Source organism: Salvelinus alpinus, unplaced genomic scaffold, assembly GCF_045679555.1.
Source record: "Salvelinus alpinus unplaced genomic scaffold, SLU_Salpinus.1 scaffold_167, whole genome shotgun sequence".
Classification (NCBI taxonomy): Eukaryota; Metazoa; Chordata; class Actinopteri; order Salmoniformes; family Salmonidae; genus Salvelinus; species Salvelinus alpinus.
The window spans coordinates 19,306-34,063 of record NW_027256108.1 but is presented as its reverse complement, the minus strand read 5'-3'; the positions used below and the strand labels follow the sequence as shown (position 1 = coordinate 34,063).

Sequence of the window (14,758 nt, the reverse complement as noted above, 5' to 3'; positions counted from 1 at the left end):
TTTAATGGTCTCGTTGCAAAAGCTAAATTGTCGCTAGTGAACTTTTTTATTTTATTTCACCTTTATTTAACCAGGTAGCAAAGATTATAGCAAACACCACAGAAACGGAATTGGTGCTCGCTAGCTTTGCAAATTCAGCTATTGTTGGAAGCCAGCCAATATGAAACAAACTATATTAAAATTACGAAAGGTTGCAGCATATGTTGTGTAAATGGTGAACTCATACAGCTGTCAACTCTTGTCACTGCAATCCGTTTCACATTTGCTAGCTATCTTTTAGATCGAAGCCCATATAGAATGATAGAAGATAAGATGATAGAAGCCCATCTCCTACTGTAAATAACCTACACACTGTGTGTGTGTAGCCAGCCAGGTAGAAAAATGGCAGAAAAAAGACGGACATCAGAGTATTTTTCAGTACACCAAAACGCAAAGTAAGAACCCTAGTAGCCTAATATCTCAAAGACTAGTTGATAAAATGTTCATAAGAAAGAAGTGAAATGCTAATGGAAATGTTTCACAATGATGTCATTAGGCAGAGCAGGCAACAGATGGCACACAGACAGCAGAGTTGGGGACAGATATGCAGGGACAGACTGGCAGAGACAGGGAGTCTCAGGTAAGTTTGTTGAGTCTTTGTTTGGCAATATTATGAAAGGTTCTCAATTTTTTTAAGTTGTAAAATAGGGACATAATTGGACAATGCCATGGATACCCCCACTCTCAACTTAAACTGGTGACTGAACTAAGATTTGTTTAAGGCAATGGTATTGCTGTTGTGATTAATTCTGTAGTTTTGGGTACCGGTAGTTACGAGTACGGCAAACACCTTATTTATTTTCTAGGAGACAGACTGTGAGGCATTGAGGGTGGTGAAAGGGAAAGAGCCAGGGAGAGAGACTTCAGAGGACAGTGTCACAGCCATGGCAGGACCAGGTGTCACCCTTGTTGCCAGCAGGACCAGTATAGGGGACAGTGGCACAGCATTGTCCAGTTACCTCAGTGATGGCACAAAACTATATCAGCCACACCCACCATTTATAGAACCGCAAACTCTTGCCAACAGAGTGTTGACGTTTCAAGAGAGATGGTTTCGCGATTTCCCCTGGCTACATTATAATCCATCAATAAAAGGAGTGTTGTGTTTTCACTGTTGCCAAGGGTTTTCAAGCCAGCCATCTTTTGGCCAAAGAGCAGATGCTGTCTTCATTAGTGCAGGATTTAGGAAATGGAGAAAAGCCATTGGAAAATTCACAGCACATCAAAACTGCCAAACCCACCGCCACTTTGTAACTGTAACAGCACACCAGCTAAATCCAATCAGTGTCCAGTTATCCAGCGCGTGGGGTAAACAGCAGGAGGACGCAAGGTATTGCTTGATGAAAATTGTTAGTTCAGTGCGGCATGTAGTAAGACAGGGACAAGCCTTTAGAGGCCACACGGATGACCGTGGGAATTTAAACCAGCTTTAGAAACTTAGGGCAGAAGAGGATGATCCCATTTTACTGAAGTGGTTAACAGAGCGTACCACAATGTACACAGGCCCCAAAGCACGGAATGAAATTCTGAACATCATGGCCAATACAGTCATTCGAGGCGTTGCAGCAGAGATTAGGTCTCTTCCGATTGTACAATTTTCAGTAATTGTTGATGGTACTCAAGATGTCTCTGGTGCTGAACAGGAGAGTGTCTGTCTGCGTTATGTTGACCATGGCATTGTCCCTCACGAGGAGTTTATTGGGCTATACAGGGTGTCGGAGATAACAGGCGAGGGCATTGCGAAAGTGGCAACTGATGTGTTGTTGAGGCTCAATTTGCCCACGTCTGGCTTACGTGGGCAGATTTACGATGGTGCCTCAAACATGGCAGGAAAATACACAGGTGCACAGGCAATTATGAGGAGGCAGCAGCCATTAGCCCTCTATGTACATTGTGGAGCACACTGTGTAAATCTGATTACACAGGCTGGCTGCTCAGCCTCCCCACTGATCCGGGATTCCCTTTCTTGGGTCCATCAGTTAGGTGTCCTCTATGGCCAGTCAGGAAAGTTTAAGAGCATGTTTGAATCAATTGCCACATCCAAAGATACAAATTTGACCACCCTGAAACCCCTATGTCCAACAAGGTGGACTGTGCGGAATACTGCTATTAGAGCTGTGCTAGGGCAGTATGAGCAGGTACTAAGCAGCCTAGAGGAGATGGCAAAAACTGCATCCAAGACAGCTTCAACTGCCAGTGGCATATTTGAGCACTTCAGCAAAGGCAAGACTGTGTTGGGCCTCACACTTGCCTCTGCTGTTCTTGGAGAGCTTGAATGTCTAAACATTTCACTGCAGAAGAAAACTCAGACTGTCTCTGGTATGCAGGCTGCAGTCGAGTGTGTGCGGTCATCTCTTAGGGGCAAGAGAAATGACGAAAGCTACCTTGCACTGTATGAGAAAGCAACAACATTGATTGCCTCTATTGAATCCATTGAGACGCATTCAAGACGATTTGCTGGCAAAGCAGTGGATCACTATAGGGAAGAATTTTTTTAAATGTTGGATGGTGTGGAGGTTCAGTTTGGCGACCGTTTTGACCAGGACAGTCTAAACGTCCTGCAAAAGTTGGAATGTGCGCTTCTCACGGGGGAGTTGGATGAGTCTCTAGATCAGTACCCTGAGGTGAACATAGATTCAGTGCAGATCCCTCTCTTTCACAACAAATACCCCTGTAGCAGCAGTGGAGAGGCAGCAGTGGTCCTCAGGAGGCTTCCAGTGGAGGTGCGGGGGTTGTTTGACCAAGTTGAGGTGCTGATCAGAATTTTGTTTGTGGTGCCAGTGTCTTCATGTGAGGCTGAGAGGAGTTTCAGTGCACTCCGCAGGTTAAAGACTTGGCTACTGGCTAGCATGGGCCAAGAGAGACTGAACGGCGTAGTTGTCTGTAATGTACATAGAGACAGGCTGGACAGTCTCAAGAGGGAAAATGTCTGCCAGCAATTTGTTGGATCCATTGAAACCCACAAACATATGTTTGGTTCTTTTGTTCAGTAGTGTGTATAGCAGTGGTTTTCAACCATTTTTGGGGTACTGGAACCCCTGCATATTTTGAGGCAAGGCAGGCAAGGTTTTGAGCGGTCCTCAGGGACCTCCACCCCCTCTATATTATATGTAAAGTTACTGGAAACCTTGTGGTACTGAATACGTTCATTACACTTTTTGATTTCACGGACCCCTTGCAATTACATCAGGGACCCCTAGGGGTCCATGGACCCCTGTTTGAGATCCCCTGGTGTATAGTATATTTGTTATTTTGTTTAGTAGTTTTCAGTACATGACAGTACACTTACTAATTATTTATTTAATGTTATTTTATTTAAAATTGCATACTTTGTGTGACATACTTGTCCATAGCTGCTGTTTGAAGAGTTGAGACACTGACTGAAGGATATTTTGGTTGATTTATTTGGGTTATTCATTGAAGTAGTTATTTTGCTTTTAGAACTGTACTTATTTGTATCTTTCTGTTCTTGTAAAGCTATTGTAGTAGACTCAGGCCAGTGGCACATATTTAATGACTATATAAATGTATCAGAAAAAGTAAAATTAAAAGGTCAATTCAATACGGAGACCAACTTTGTGATGGTTCTCAATGGAGATTATTTTAGACGACATCACACCATGTTCATTGTATTTATGAAAACTGCACCCATACAGTGTACAGTACCATTGCCACCTACTGGCCTTTCTTGGTATTGCTGGTTGTAAGTACAAATACCTGCATACATACTGGACTGATAAGGAACACTGCTATAACTATTATTAGTAGTAGTATTATAATGATTTAAACATTTGAACAAGTTGGGACAACCCTTCAGTTAACGACTGTACCTATCAATTATCCAGTAGTAGTGATTACGGTTCCTCAATATACATTTAACATATTACAACGTAGGCTATGTGTTACAGCACTACTTTTGGTGTCCCCCTCAGGATTTGCTCTTGAGAAAATTTCATGTAATTGTCCCCTCCAAAGTTGATATCAGATTTTCGCCCCTGGGGGTACCCCTACACAGAACTGAACTGGATCAAAGATGGCGGACAGAAATACTAGGAGAGAGGGGTACCCCTACACAGAACTGAACTGGATCAAAGATGGCGGACAGAAATACTAGGAGAGAGGGTTACCCCTACACCGAACTGAACTGGATCAAAGATGGTGGACAGAAATACTAGGAGAGAGGGGTACCCCTACACAGAACTGAACTGGATCAAAGATGGCGGACATAAATATTAGGAGAGAGGGGTACCCCTACACAGAACTGAACTGGATCAAAGATGGCGGACAGAAATACTAGGAGAGAGGGGTACCCCTACACAGAACTGAACTGGATCAAAGATGGCGGACAGAAATACTAGGATGGAAGCAAATGTAAGGGATTATAACGTCATAACGAATCATGCAAAAACATGTACAGTTGACAGGGATGTTAGTTAATGTAGAGACAAGCGATTTTTATCATAAAGTTAATTTACGAAAATCGTGATTTAACAAGCTAGCTGACTAGCTAACATTAGCCAGCTAGCTTTATGGCTGTTGTGACATGACTATGAAATTGTACTTCTGGTTGTTTTTAGGGACTCCTGAAACAACTAGAAAACCAGGCGGTCGTTTTGTGAAACAGTGGATGTATAGAATCTAGCTAGCTGAAGAATTTACTGCAAATTTAATGTACAATTTTGTAAGCTTGCCTTGCTGATATTTGCCATGCAGATAGATGAAATAACGTAGCTAGCTATGTTCTTGCTTATTGTGCAGTGGATGATTAAAATACCTGTATGCCTATGGATGTGTAGCTAGCTATCTAGCCGATCTGTGTATGGACCCAAACGTTTGCTATCCATATTAGTTCAGAACCTAGCTATGAACCTCAGCTATCATAGGCAGTTGTATCAACTTCAAAACAGCCTGAATGAAATTAATACATCTCTAGGATAGGGGGCAGCATTTTCACGTTTGGATGAAAAGCATACCCAAATTCAACTGCCAGCTACTCATTCCCAGAAGATAAGATATGCATATTATTAGTAGATTTGGATAGAAAACACTATGAAGTTTCTAAAACTGTTTGAATCATGTCTGTGAGTATAACATAACTTATTTAGCAGGCGAAACCCCGAGGACAAATCATTCAGATCTTTTTTTTTTTGAGGTCACTCTCTTTTCAATGGGTTTTCATTGGGAATCGGCAGTTCCTACCGCTTCCACTGGATGTCAACAGTCTTTAGAAATTGGTTGAGGTTTTTTCCTATGTGTAATGAAGAAGTACGGCCATCCAGGACGAGGGTAACTTGAAGTGTACTGTTAGATAGAGGCGCGTGACCAGAAAGCTAGCTACAGTTTGTTTTAATCCTATATTGAACACAAATCATCCCGTCTTCAATTTTATCGATTATTTACGTTAAACTTTGGTAAAGTTTACAGGTAACTTTTGAGATATTTTGTATTCACGTTGCACAAGTTGGAACCGTTGTTTTTCTGGATCAAACGCGCCAAATAAATGGACATTTTGGATATATATAGATGGAATTAATCGAACAAAAGGACCATTTGTGATGTATAAAGGACATATTGGAGTGCCAACAACAGAAGCTCGTCAAAGGTAAGGCATGAATTATATTTTTATTTCTGCGTTTTGTGTCGCACCTGCAGGGTTTAAATATGCTTCTCTCTCTTTGTTTACTATGGTGCTATCCTCAGATAATAGCATCGTTTGCTTTCGCCGAAAAGCCTATTTGAAATCTGACATGTTGGCAGGATTCAGAACAAGTGTAGCGTTAATTTGGTGTATTGTATGTGTGATTTCATGAAAGTTAGATTTTTATAGTAATTTATTTGAATTTGGCTCTCTGCATTTTTAGCATCCCACATATCCCAGAGAAGTTAATGAAGCCTATGGATTGAGTAGAATATATTATCATGTTGTGCCAAGGATGCAAGTCGTATATACATGTAGTTATTACCATGCATGAGTTCCCCACAATGTAGCCTGTACATTTAATATATTCACTGATCATGTACTCTACTTTGGCAAATAAAGGTGCAGTTTAGGTATGAATGTCTTTGAGATTATTTTTCAGTCATATCCAATACCAGGAGAATCAAATTCCAGTCTTTGAATGATTGTGTCTGCATGTATGTATTACAATTATACACTTCAACAGTGTTTACCAATCTTGGTCCTGAGACATCAATGGTTACACATTGTAACTAATAGACTAGAAACAGGATTTAACTAGTTACTTCATATATACAGAAATATAATGTTAAAAAACAGAACACTACACTTCCTATGCATCATGTAAATACTCTTAACACTCGTTCATCTCAACATCTAATGTCCTTCATCTGCATTGATCTGATAAAAACAGGATAGGTGGAGTATATCATCACATTACACTTCATTTCAACCAGTAGAGAATGTGAAACACTTTATTGAAAAGCTCATTATTCAAGTGTAATAAATACAAGTTTCAATCTGTACTTCAATGCATATCTGTTGTGCATTATAAAAACAGAGGAAGAAAGAAGTGGCGGGAGGTGTAAAAGACAGAAAGGGAAAGAGGTAAGCACATAGGAGCAGGGAAGGCAGCACATGATTAATGAATTACAGTGCTACCTAAATATTCTCTCAGTTCATCACAATTACATAATAGTGTCTCACGCCGGCCCAAATGTTATCTTAAAAGCAGGTGAGGTGGCGATGATGGGAGTGGGGGCTGGCATCCTCTCACATCAAAACATATCTGCAGACGAGAGACAGATGGAGAGAGAGAGCATGTTTAAGACTTGTGTTTTTAGTTTTTATTCTAACATTGTTAGTCATCAATCAAGAGGTGAAATGCAAAACTGACCTTGGATCATTAACTCTGGGACTACTGCATCTATCTGTATTTCAATGTAAAGCATCTCTTTATTAATACTTCCTGTATAATATAAACTGACCTTGGATCATTAACTCTGGCACTACTGCATCTATCTGTATTTCAATGTAAAACATCTCTTTAATAATACTTCCTGTATAATATAAACTGACCTGGGATCAATAACTCTGGGAGTACTGCATCTCTCTGTATTTCAATGTAAAGCATCTCTTTATTAATACTTCCTGTATAATATAAACTGATCTTGGATCATTAACTCTGGGACTACTGCATCTCTATCTGTATTTCAATGTAAAGCATCTCTTTAATAATACTCCCATTTGACCTGACCAAGTGACCTCTCACCTCTGATCATGCTGTACCCTCTATGTAGCCAGTTCAGATGCAGGAGGGGTTCAGACACAGCTGATATAACCTAGAGGATTTAGGGAAAAGAGGAGAGAGGGATGAAGTGAAGGAGAGAGACTGTTATTGAGAAAATAAGGTAGTTAAAGTGACAGTGTTCAACAGGAATCTGTGTGTGTGGCCTCACCTGGTGTCCACACCACACTAAGTGGCTGCAGAGTACTTCATGCTGAAAAACATGAACGGACACAAGAGGACAAACAATATAGCGTAGTTATAGAAATAATGAAGTGTCTTACTATTCTCAATGGTTGCCTATTCTTTGAAAGTGGAAGGAGCCACAGTTATACACCTGAGCCTGTTTACTGCACAACACAATCCATCAAGCAGATTGATACATGAGTGTGTAGGTGTGGGTTATAGGGTGTCTAATTGTTCCACATTTTTTCAATATGGGTGATTTAAAATAGCCTGTTTTGTTTTTTGTACAGACATCACACCCTTACCTAAACAGCACCCTCACCTGAGAAGTAGAAATCAAAGGGAGAGAAACTATGAATTGAATAACTGCAGTTGACATAGCTAAGTAAATGGAAGAATACTTATTGCAATGTGAATGGCTCTTAAAAGAGCCTTTGGTTGTGCATAGTGTAGTCTATGGTGTTGCCAGGGAACATCACCCTCTTTGAAGAAGTAGGAGGTGAAGATCTCCCGAACACGGATTGCCTCTCTTGCTGCGTTGTTGGACCCCATCCTTGAAACATCCTGCAGAGCAGCAGACTCCTCCTCTGGCACACGGGGGTGAGCTGCAGATCCCCTCCTGGTCCTTGTGTCCATCCTCATGAAGTTACGCAGGACACAGGTAGCCTTCACACACCTGAATTCCTCCAGGAGGCAGTCCCAAATGACCCTGGTCACCCAACCTTGCAGTGCCCTACACGTTAACTGTAGGCAATCGTTTTGAAGGAATCTCCAGTTACAAGGTATCTGTAGGAATATGGAAGACAATGTAATTATTAGACTGTTACATCACCAGGTCATTGTGGATTACTAAAGTATAATATCCCTGATAACAAATCATGATAACATTGGATTGATAGATGCATGGGCACACATACAGTGGGGAGAACAAGTATTTGATACACTGCCGATTTTGCAGGTTTTCCTACTTACAAAGCATGTAGAGGTCTGTCATTTTTATCATAGGTACACTTCAACTGTGAGATATGGAATCTAAAACAAAAATCCAGAAAATCACATTGTATGATTTTTAAGTAATTCATTTGCATTTTATTGCATGACATAAGTATTTGATACATCAGAAAAGCAGAACTTAATATTTGGTACAGAAACCTTTGTTTGCAATTACAGAGATCATACGTTTCCTGTAGTTCTTGACTAGGTTTGCACACACTGCAGCAGGGATTTTGGCCCACTCCTCCATACAATCCTTCTCCAGATCCTTCAGGTTTCGGGGCTGTCGCTGGGCAATATGGACTTTCAGCTCTCTCCAAAGATGAGACTGGCTAGGCCACTCCAGGACCTTGAGATGCTTCTTACGGAGCCAATCCTTAGTTGCCCTGGCTGTGTATTTCGGGTCGTTGTCATGCTGGAAGACCCAGCCACGACCCATCTTCAATGCTTCTACTGAGGGAAGGAGGTTGTTGGCCAAGATCTCACGATACATGGCCCCATCCATCCTCCCCTCAATACGGTGCAGTTGTCCTGTCCCCTTTGCAGAAAAGCATCCCCAAAGAATGATGTTTCCACCTCCATGCTTCACGGTTGGGATGGTGTTCTTGGGGTTGTACTCATCCTTCTTCTTCCTCCAAACACGGCGAGTGGAGTTTAGACCAAAAAGCTCTATTTTTGTCTCATCAGACCACATGACCTTCTCCCATTCCTCCTCTGGATCATCCAGATGGTCATTGGCAAACTTCAGACGGGCCTGGACATGCGCTGGCTTGAGCAGGGGGACCTTGCGTACGCTGCAGGATTTTAATCCATGACGGCGTAGTGTGTTACTAATGGTTTTCTTTGAGACTGTGGTCCCAGCTCTCTTCAGGTCATTGACCAGGTCCTGCCGTGTATTTCTGGGCTGATCCCTCACCTTCCTCATGATCATTGATGCCCCACGAGGGGGGCATATCAAGGATGGCATCACAAATGAATACATAAATACCACTTGAAGCTTGATGATGAGTTGATCACTTGAATCAGCTGTGCAGTGCTGAGGCAAAAACAACAATGTGCACCTCTGAGTCCCAGGGACTGAGAACCACTGCTCTTCATTGGGACCTCTTCATATGTAGACTGGCTTTCATAGCACTCTTTATCTGAGGACAGAAAACCTCACAAGACACACACTTCATTTTAGTCCAATTACACCACACTGAATATTATGTTACTATTATCTCCGTCCTCACTTCTAGGGACAGGAACAAAACAAAAGTACCTGCCCTATCCAGAATAGCCTCCTCTCTCACTGACAGTTGGGGCTGCTATCCTTTCACCCTCCATGGCTGTTAGCTAGCTACCTACAAATGCATTTGGAGTTTGTTTTTTACAGTGATAAACACATCAAGATAGCTAGCTAATATGAAGTTAGGTAGATGGTGATATTTCATTCGCATATATATATCTATCTATACAGTATTTGAAGTTGGTTAGTGTGAACGCTGCGTGTAACACATCCGGTATCAGGATAAATAAAAAGCAAGGTCTGCTAACTTCCTTTCATTATGTTTAATTACCGCAAGCAATGAATGGCAAATGCAATTTTCGTATATACGGGTTCACTGTATCACCACGCAGGGTAAAGCAGGGAACTGGCAGGAAGTACGTAAACAGCTGTTCTTATACCTTGATGACGTAGTTCCAACGCGTCTGTTGGCCTATCACAGTAGAGGCTGAGCGCGGTTTAGACTTTGCCCCGCCTATGCTGGCACCCGGACTTGTCCAAGTCCCTTAGTGCTTTCCTTTGTCCACATCTGGTTGCTGGGTAGATTAGCTCCGTCTTGTGTCTCCCCCTTGATTCTTCACTCAAACAATTCCTAATATGGTACTGATCAGTGCCCTGACCTCCCTGGTTGGCCTAGAGAGATGCACCCCTCCCCTCTCCAGATTGACCACAGCTTTTATGGCCTGTGTTGGTCACACATCTGTATTGTTTGTGTGTGTGTGTGTAACAAAACAATATGCTAGCAGGCTATAGTGCATAAACATAAATCCTAACATTAGATAGCTAGCTAGCCATCTAGCTAGCTCATTTAGCAGCTAATTTGAGTTAGCCTGCACTGTAGCTAGTTAGCTAATAATACATCGTATTTTTTTTTACATTTTCAAAATCTATTTAGTTACTTACTTGAATAGCTTCTCCCAGCCATGTGGACAATTGGAAACAGGACAGCAAAGTTTGTCACCAGAGGGTTTTAGAGGATATTACTATTGAACTATGTACCCATTTAATAACCAGACCTTCATACAAACTTGCTCTGCTGAATTCTTGAGTCACAACGGGCGGCCTAAGCGGCATCTAGTCCATCTGCTGACTGGACGCAGTTGAGTAAAATGTATTAATTTTTTTCAGACAAAAAGTTAAAGTGTAGGAAGCATGAGTTTTTACTCACCAGTGTAACAACACAGTGTAGTTAAAGACTTAGTAACTGAGTTGTAGCCACAATCTGGTTACCTATAAGTACAAACAATTATGTTTTTGTTTGAAATTTACAAAATTCAAATTACAAATTTACATTTTAAATGTTTTCTTTAGTCAAGTATGACAATTGTTTTTTTTAGGGGTGTAGGGTGGAAGCTGTCTCAGCGTAACAGGGAATTCCTGTCCGTCGGCTTCCTGTATAGGTCTGTGCTAAAGCCACACCCCTCCCTCTTAATCAAAATGTCCAGATAACTTGTTTCATGCGCATCAAAGGTGAGGGTGAATTTCAGATGTTCACTGCTTGTATTGATGAAGGAGTGGAATCGATGAAGTTCCTCTGCTGTCCCCTGGAATAGAAGGAACACGTCATCAATGAAGTCTTTTTCAGAACCTGATGAGGTGCTAGAATGGATTGTTAGGGCTGATAATCACATTCTTCTCTAACAACCCCACATACAGATTTGCATAATTAGATGCTATTTTTAAACTACAATGACCATAATGACCTGCATGTCTACTTGTCTTGTCTGTTTATTTTAAACCTGCTATGTAAAAGAGACAGAAGAATGCATGATGGTCAACGCTATCCGGGATCCTTGGGACATCCCTACCCTAACACTAACCCTACCCTAACCTTAACCATTTAAAATGTGAACTTCAATGGGCTAGGGACGTCCCAAGGATGTATCTCTACCTGACAATACATGATCTAAGTGATTGATAGTTGGTATTCAGCAATCATAAAGCCTTATTTACTTTAATGAACTACTAAAATAGTGATTTTGTCAGACAGCAGCTCTACACTTTATTGACTGACTGATCCATTCATCCTTCCATCCCTCCTCAGCCTTCCTCTCCTCTGAAGACCCAGTGAGGGTGGAGCTCAGTCAGAGAGCTGTTGAGGGACTGGTTCGGAAGAACACTTCTACAGCCAGAAATGTGAGAGGTCACACGTGGTTTAGATAGTAAATATTTATGTTCCCTTAGCAGTTCATCACGTAAGCAAAAGGGAATATGTTCCATAATCTATGTTTATTTACATTAGTGCAAGTTGTCCACTGATATTGGTGTAATTTCTCACCCCCTTTTGGCTGTATGAAAGTTAATTTTCCCTCAGACACACATTTGTTCTTTGATATTATGAAGGTAATTTGTGTCAAATGTACTTTTCCCCACTCATTCACCCCATCTCTTTATATTGAATATTTATATTTGGTGGCCTGACTGCATCCAGACTGTCATAGGCCCATCCTGGTAGATCTGAACCTAATGCAGCTTAGAGTGATCGGATGACAGACGTCACATTTAGGTGCCAGGTGTAACTGAGGCCATAGATGCTCCATATCCATTACTTTGAGTGTTTTTATATAACATGACTGAATGTGTTTATTTCTGTGTTGCAGGGGCAGTCAAGAAATGGAACGGCAAGGCCACAGAACATGACATAAGCAGAGCTGTGGGAGACCACCTCAATCCCCTGGTAGAGCCGGGGGTGGTGTTTACCACTCCACCACACTTTCAGCAGGCTTGAAAAGTGGGATTGATCTGGTTGATCCATTTGTTTGTTTCTGTTTTCAGTAGTTGAATCATTTGACATGGGATTGATACTGATTTTCATACTAAGAGGGACCAAGAGTCTTTCGATTGGTCGGTCATTGGGTTCATATATCTCCCTCACCAACTTTAAGCACCAGCTGTCAGAGCAGCTTACTGATCATTGCACCTGTACACAGCCCATCTGTAAATAGCCACACCCAACTACCTCATCCCCGTATTGTTATTTATTTATGCTCCTTTGCACCCCAGTATCTCTACTTGCACATTCATCTTCTGCACATCTATCACTCCAGTGTTTAATTGCTAAATTGTAATTATTTCGCCACTATGGCCTATTTATTGCCTTACCTCCATTTGCAAACACTGTATATAGATTTTTCTGTTGTGTTATTGACTGTACTTTTGTTTATCCCACGTGTAACTATGTGTTGTTTTTGTCACACTGCTTTGCTTTATCTTGGCCAGGGGCCTGTTGCACAAAAGTAGAATTAAGACATCCGGGATAAATGACTCAGCTGAGCTCAATGAAGCCAAAACATGTGCGTCCAGGCTTAATTGGTTGCACAAAGACCAAGCCAGGATGAGCAGACACGGATTCATTAAGCCAGGTGAAACCAATCCTGGATAGGTGCGCGCTCACGGCTCACTCAAATAGACCCCGCCACAGATCACAGATTAACTGATTTACCATGGCAACTAGAGCCGCGTACTTTCCCCCGTCGGAAGCACAAATCCTCATGGAGGCATACGAGGAGGTAAAAGATATAATTAAGAAGAAAGGCAACACCGCCACAGTGATAAAGCAAAGAGAAAAAGCGTGGCAAAGTATTGCAGACCGCCTGAATGCGTAAGTAGTGCACAATTACACACTCACCGCTCCGCTGAAACATCACAATTACAATTCAAATATTTAATTCACATCTCCAAAAATGCAGTTGTACTGTAATTATGAAACGGTTAAATTTTTAATTGAAATGCACTGCAGATATGAGTGAAATTGTGTAAAGTAACTCCATCACACTATATAAAGCTATGATAAATTTTTTGATATTTTTACTGAAAACAAGACAAAAATACCAAGTAATTTTTTGCAGTGTGACTCCATTAAATGTGTGTGTGTGTGTGTGTGTGTGTGTGTAGATTAAACATGAACGGGCCAAAACGGACATGGCAGCAGGTCAAAATCAAATACAAGAACATTCTGCAGAATGGTATGGTCCCTGACTAATATTTAACAAAGCACAAGCATATATTGTACCCAGAAGGTGCCTGCTCACACATTGTCTGTACTGTTTTAGCAGTGAAAAAGAATACCCACAGACAAGGCACGGGTGGTGGGTCACCAAAGGCTGACCTTACCCCAGCAGAGGACATGGCCTTGGAGCTAAATAAAAATAAAGGCAGGCCCGTCTTAGAGGGGATCCCTGGGGGGAAAGAGACGAGCATAGGTTCCTCCCAAGATGCCACCCGCTTCATTCAAGGTATGTCCTTCCATCTCTACATGGGATACAACCACATTCATATTGAATCAATTTGGACTGTCTGACTTTGGTTTACCTATTGCCTTGCAGTGTCTGGCAGCACTGTGTTCCTGTTAGAGCCACCAGCACAAGCACCAGACGATGCTGATCCAGTGAGTACTCCATCAAAGGCATACTGTAGGCCTGGCATGTCTTGTCTACTAGCTTCAATATGAATCCGATTAAATGTGATAGGGTGAAGGCCCCAGTGCAGCAGCAACAGCACATGATGGAGACGATGATGAGGAGGAGACCATCTCTCTGGATTCCAGAAGGCATGAGGTATCATGTTAAGACTGTGAAAGTACTATTTACTCTACAATGGTGAGGAGTCCTCATCAAAATCAAAAAATCTAATTTCTTTTACAGGACCCAGATGCTATACAGTGGGAAAACCAGCCTGGCAACATAGTGCGTATTAATAAAAGGACACCACATCCTGCCAAATTCCAGCTGCGCTAATTGTATTGTGTTCACAGAGCTCACAAGCTATCAGAAAGTTGTATGGCAACCACCTCCGGCGCCAAATAGAACTGGCAGACATAGACATTCAGTACAAGAAGAAAAAGATGGAAAATCTTGCACTGGAGTCCGAAATAAAAAAGAGGACAATTAGGAAACTGGACCTTGAAATAAAAAAACTTGAGAGGGAGGTGAGATATGCCTTCAATGTACACTGTATGCTAACTGTAACACAAATGTATTAATCATTATTTTTCTTTCCTCCCCCAGCTCCAAGAAGATGACACAGCTCA

General features: G+C 41.6%; 2 long non-coding RNA genes across 2 annotated transcripts; one reads left to right on the top strand and one right to left on the bottom strand.

The window, feature by feature from the left end:
• Window positions 1–6,462: 6,462 nt before the first annotated feature.
• Window positions 6,463–9,613, bottom strand: LOC139567291 (uncharacterized). Its single transcript, XR_011673329.1, has 4 exons — window positions 9,451–9,613; window positions 7,456–8,255; window positions 7,269–7,338; window positions 6,463–6,785 (listed from the first exon to the last, which is right to left on the bottom strand). It is a non-coding gene; the product is annotated as an uncharacterized lncRNA (long non-coding RNA).
• Window positions 9,614–11,628: 2,015 nt separating this feature from the next.
• Window positions 11,629–13,958, top strand: LOC139567292 (uncharacterized). Its single transcript, XR_011673330.1, has 3 exons — window positions 11,629–11,865; window positions 12,330–13,694; window positions 13,782–13,958. It is a non-coding gene; the product is annotated as an uncharacterized lncRNA (long non-coding RNA).
• Window positions 13,959–14,758: the final 800 nt, after the last annotated feature.